The following is a 6,385-nucleotide window of genomic DNA, read 5'->3' as shown; positions in this document are numbered from 1 at the left end:
ATTCCTGTGTGTTGCAAACCAACCTAGTCCAGCAGAAGTTGTGTTGGTCTGTCCTCTACCAGTCATGCTCACATGTGACGATTCACAACACGGACTGGGAGCAGCGTGTTTACAAGGACTGGGAGCAGCGTCTTTAAAGGACTGGGAGCAGCGTGTTTACAAGGGGGCAGACCGATTGCATACTCATCACGGAGCCCAAGGCACGCTATGCCCAAATCGCGATTCAATGACTAACATCTACGGAAAACCAGTCACCGTAGAAACTAACCCCTGGTCACGATCAGAAAGCCCATCTACACAGCACCTGCACGACTCCAACGTATAATGCTGCAGCTCCAGAAGTATAACATCGAGTTAGTCTACAAAAACGGGAAACAGATGTACCTGGCCGACCCCCTGTCGCAACACCCCCAGGGCATTTACACTTCAGCACGTGAACGTGCTAAACGACTTTGAGGTAATCCAGCCGCCTAGATGAACTAAAAAGACTCACGGCAGAAGCTGACCTACTACAGACCCTCTCTTAAGTTATCAGAGACGGATGGCCTGTCATACAGCACAGTGCTCCACCGTCCGTCAGTCCTTTCTTCCCATTCAGATACGAGCTCACCGTCGAGGAGGGAGTCGTCATGAAAGGTCACAGACTGGTTGTCACGGGGCAGCCCGTGCCCTATACCCATACATTGATGGAGAACAATGCACACACCTAAACTACACAGTTGCATCCAATTAACTAACGTTGCCGGCTGGCTTGGAAGACTGTGGTAATGGACATGAGTGCATATTTTTATTGTTGTAACTCACAGTGAATTGTAAAAGAGAACAAGTAGTTTGCAGGTATTGTCACAGCATATATGTTTGTTGTCATGGGGGTTTGATTGTGATTGTTTGGCACCTGGCTCTCCTGCAGTATGGGTGATCCTCTTGACTGAGTGGAGGAAGGTACCAAGTGCTATAGGGCAGGAGGGGTGTCTGTCTGTGTTACAAGAGCTCTTGTGTTATGTTTTCTATTTATCTTGATGTTGGGTAATGTATCTGAAAGGTATTTTAATTGGTTTAGTTAAACTAAGTAATTGTGTAAGTTAACTCATGGGCCATAGTTTGCCTTATTTGAGATAAGTGGTTACCAATTAGTTCTGTCTTGGTATGGTCTCACCTAGTATAAAAGGGAGGCTGCAGGATGCCGAGGTTCAGTATGGGCTTGGGCAACAAGCAGGTAACACCCAGGGAGAGCTGCTAGGGGTCCCTTTTTGGACGGGTTTATGGCCTCATACAGTTTCTTAAGTTCTGGGTTTTTGTTTCCTAATTTGCTTTCAAGCTAAGTTTCATCTGTCTTTTTTGTGAGTTTAGTCTTCAATGTTTTTCTGTCTGTTAAGCCTTCCACTGTAAATACGGCTGCATCGGGGAAGAATAAAACACTCTAAATGGTATTGCTGGATTCTGTCACATTTTGGAGCCTTGGCCACTCGGCCAACTTTACACTGGTCATCCCCAGTCACTACAGACGGTGTACACAGACATTCAGTTCAGTTCAGTTCAGTTCACATTATGCACAGAGGACACCCGGGAGCAGAACCCACTAAACGCAGAGCCCGAGACATACATAGTGTTCTGGCCAACCATGAACAGAGAGATTGACAGAGCAGTACTCTCATGCTCTGTTTGCAACAGCCAGGGGCCACATCAGCAGAAGGAACTACTGCAGTCACATCCAGTTCTTTGAATTGGATGGAAAGCACTTTCAGGTGCTTGTAGACTCATACTCAGGCTGGTATGAGATTGATTTTCTGAAGGACATCACATCAGCGTCAGCGACAGTCATCATGAAGCTGAAAAGACATTTTGATTTTGCTGTGCAGTGGGACTTCGGGCAGCCCTAAGTTCCCACAGTGCAACGGTTTGGCTGAAAGCAAACGGCTACTGCAGCCAGCCCCTCTCAACACCCAACAAGTCACAGCCCAGCTCAAGAAGAACAGGCTCGCCCAGAAGCTGAGCTACACGTATGTCAAGTCCAACCGCCCTCTACGATCACTGCTGGAGGGCGGGTGGTGGTCAGGATGCTGACCCCCCTGGTGGTACAATCGCAAGGAAAATGTGTAAGGAGCCACGGTCTTACATCATCTAGCCTGGAGGTAAAGACTACAGGAGAAACCGCAGACACCTGTTGCTGAGCAACCTCCAGATCGGCCTGACAGTGCCGACTTGCAGCCATTCAACCCAGCCGTCGGTGAAGCAGAGAGACACGAGAGACTATGAGTATGGACACTGAACCACCCCCAGCCCAGATGCCTGTAGCTCCACTGCCCACACACACTGGTAAGGGCCCATACACAACAGCTGAATATTGGACTGTGGATAACCTTTATGGGCCACGTAGTTTGATGCTTTTGTACACCGTTAAAACATTTTTTTTTATTATTATTACATCTATTATCATGATGAGGTCATGTATTAATACCACACTATACAAAGAAAAAAGCTACCAAATATAAAGGTTGGTGCTACCTGTCAAAAAGTTAGTCTGGAGCCCTGGTGTGGGGGCCACATCATGACCTACCCCGACAGTATGATTTTTGTAGGCGAAAAAAAAAAGGCAAATAACTACAAAAGAGAAGAAATGTCGCCCGCGCTAGTGCACAGGTCCCCCCCCCCCCCCCCCCCCCCCCACACACACACACACACTCTCAGCTTCTGTACATTTTGTTAATGGAACTACAAAGTTGTACTGTTCCCCATGACCCCAAACCTTATTATGCTAAGCAACTAATGGCACACATTGCTGAGGAGGAGTGCCTGCAAAGATGAGCAGGGAAGTGTGCAGAGAAGTCTAGAGGAGAGAGGCACTCCCTGTCCCTTCCATTTGCAAGTAAAGGCAGTTGAATTGAGGTTAAGCCATATAAACTAACAGGTTTAATGAGGGTGGGGGGATGCTTGGCATATTAATGGCCTTCTGCCAGTTCCTCCTCACTAATGCTCCACCAACTCTACAATCTACAGCCATGACACTGACAACAGAGAGAGATTCTGGTGTATTATATAATTGCTTCAAAGAAGCTCTAAAAAAGACAACCCCTCATTATGTCCTCATTACAGCGTGTGTACATTGTGTGTGTGTGTGTGCGTGTGTGTGTGTGTATGTGTGTGGTAGACTAGAGAACACTAAATAGCAGATCAAACTGTTCATGCACATGGATTCCACTATAATCATATACATGGCCTGACTAAAAAGAAACAAGGATAATACACACATACGGCTCCTACACAGCTAAAAGGCACTACATATTGCTCTCTGACACACAAATAAATGCCCTGCCTAGCCCTTAGCTTCCCGGCCTGGGGGGTTTAGGCCACAGCCTAGTGGCTCGATAACATTGACCGCGAACAAAAAAGCGAACACACCCACTGTTGTCACGGAAATGGTGGATGGCATGATGTCAGTCAGGCCACGACGTCATGTCTCCCTATAAAGTGTGGCACTCAGAAGCACTGAACAATATACCACAGGTAAGTATTCAGAATCATATATCAAGGAGGTACCTAAATATCATTGGGCTCAAGCTGACTGCTATTGACTAGTTCACCAGCTCCCTCCCCCAACGCCTAAGGCAAGATACAAGCCCCCTAAATCATAAGGCCACAAGGCCTCTCCAACACATCCTACTGACAACCCCTTTAATAGGCATAGGCATTCTCAGTTACACCCACCAACCCTTCCTCTCTGCAGCTTTTTGGTCTCTGACTAATCGTAATCGTAAATACATGCATTTCTGTATCAATTCGAAATTGAAATTTGATGAGTTAACATCCATAGGATGGACTGAAGCCATCCCTATATGGGATGCCTGCGCAGCATAACCTGGGGCATTCAGTTAACTCCCAGCCCATTTCTACCCTTTCAGTTAAATGAACTGTGTTTTTGCTGCGCAGGACGATCCTGCAGATTGGCCATGCAACGGCCTCTCTCAGAAGGACACTGTACCCGTCCTTCACCCGACTCGCACACGGCAAAACTGCTGACCTGGCCGGCCATAAAGCAAACAACACGACTGAAACAAAGGGGACGACGGGGAAGAGTGTAAGGGGGGAGGTTAAAAACACAGATGCTCAGATGTGAGATGGGTATCTGTTCACTGTGGGGGGTTTTAATATGCACTCCAGCATGGAGGCTGTGTTTCAACACCTGCATGTAGAGGTGCTTAGCTGTCAGTTCTCATCAGCTCATCAGGGTGTCTGTGTGTATTGTACGTGTGCAGGTGGCGTGTGCATCCACATTATATATGCGTGCATCTATGTGTGTGCGCTGTGTGTGCGCTGTGTGTGTGTGCGTGTGTGTGTTAAAATAGGGAACAAGTACCAGCAGGTCAATCGAACACACATTCACTTAGTGAGACTGTAAACATCTGCTGCTGAGTGTGATAAATCTTGCTTTGGGAAGGAGTAAAGGGACACAGGTAAAGGTCTATCAGTAGAACAGTGTACTGTCCAATTGATGACCAGTTCCTTGGAAAATTACCAGAGATTTTCTTTGCCATTACTTGTATTAAAGGTCTTTCCATTCTAGTCATCCTCCCACTCTGGAGCCTGACTCAGGCCATTCGCGTAGTGGGTGTTCTGAGAGCTTTGTTGGTAAACCAAGATTATCCCATGTTGCTTTATGACTAAAGCCTAGCCTGCCATTACTGCGCTTTGTCACTGGGAGAAACAAGTCTTCCCAGACACGCACCCTGGGATACACCCCGACACACACCCTATACCCCCCAAGGGCGACGAGAACAGACACATCTCAGACAGCAGGCCCGTCATCACCTGCAAAGCCCCAAGTCTGGGAAAGCCCCTGACACAAAGGCATACACACGCAAACACACACACGCACGCAGCCTCTGGTGTAGGCATGCCTGGGGCTGATGCTGCAGGTGAAGGTGATGGTGGGACAAATCTTTAAAAAGCATAATGAAATGAAAAAACACTTGACTATGACTTATGCCAGCGGTTCCCAAACATTTACACGCCAAGGACCCCCAAATTGACACTCATTAGCCCGTGGACCCCCATTTCAAAATATTTTCCAAGGACCCTGTGGCAGTTCAGCCTGCCACTGAGACTGAATGGCTAAAGTTTACATTATTATTTATGTTTCAGTGATATTTGTTATTGTGACTTTATGTATAGTGTGTGGTGTCTGATTAATTGATTGATAATTGCTTGTTGACTCCATTGAAGGGAGCAACTATACCAGCTGTGGGGTATGGGGAACATGCCAACAGTGGGAGGGTTTGTTTAGAGAACTCTTTAATTATGTGGATCAAATTATGTGGATAATTTATAGAATATTATTTAACACTTTTAAATGTGTACATGAAATGTGATGTCTCTGGACATTAAGGAGTAACTGGGGTAATTGTGGAATCAATTTAGGGTTGGTATGGTCCGTGGGAGGGGCTTAGCCTATATAAGTAGGGAGACTTCCCACTGCCAGTCAGCAGTCAGTCAATGCAGGACTGCAGAGGTGTGAGGACCTAGGGCCAACCTACCCAGTTTACTGTGTAAATACCTTCGTTCTTCGATTTTGATGGTCTGTGAAAAGGTGAATAAAAACTGTTTTGTTTTGCTAAAAATGATTTTCCCATGAGTGCCCTTATTTTGGAGTAATTTGGAGTAATCCTAGCTGGTTCAGTGTCATTTTTGGGCACACACTATACCTCACTCAGGACAGAGTGTGACAGACCCCCATAAGAGAAGATTCTTACGACTCTAGCAGTGATTCTCAACCCGTTTAAATTAAAGGACCCCCAGTTTGACATACATTAGTCTACGGACCCCCATTTAATGACATTTATATATCTCTGTGACCCCCAATTTATATTGTAAAACCAATGTTAATTTAACTCTGAGAGTGTATGGTTCCATTTGTACACTCTCAGAGTTACAGACCTATAAGGGTTCATTTGGTTCCAAACTATCATTTAGATGGGGACCCCCTGGAACTCCCTCAAGGACCCTGGGGGTCCCCCACTTGAGGAACCACTGACTTATGCCATAATGGATAATATATGCCTATATAAATAAATAAATAAAATTCTCCCGATCCCGATCATTGGATTTTGAGCAGCTCCTTCTTTTAATTTAGTTGAGAAAACATAGGGCTTTCTGACAAGGGCATGCAGGCCGATGGGGGATGCACACCCAGTAAACCAGACTACCCTACATTTTGTGACGCTTTCCTGCTTATTAGTGATGTCACCTTTGTGTGTTTCACTCTTAGTATATTTGGTTATGATTTGTGTGTGCTTTACCTTCTCATTTGTGTTTTCTTATTGGTTCTCAGGACTTGCGGAGCAGTGGTGATGTCCATCAGAGTAATGGGGAGCACCTGGGCCCGGTGCTC

This window comes from Protomyctophum bolini (assembly GCF_963924005.1).
Source record: "Protomyctophum bolini genome assembly, chromosome: 1".
Lineage (NCBI taxonomy): Eukaryota > Metazoa > Chordata > Actinopteri > Myctophiformes > Myctophidae > Protomyctophum > Protomyctophum bolini.
This window is presented reverse-complemented; position numbering follows the sequence as displayed.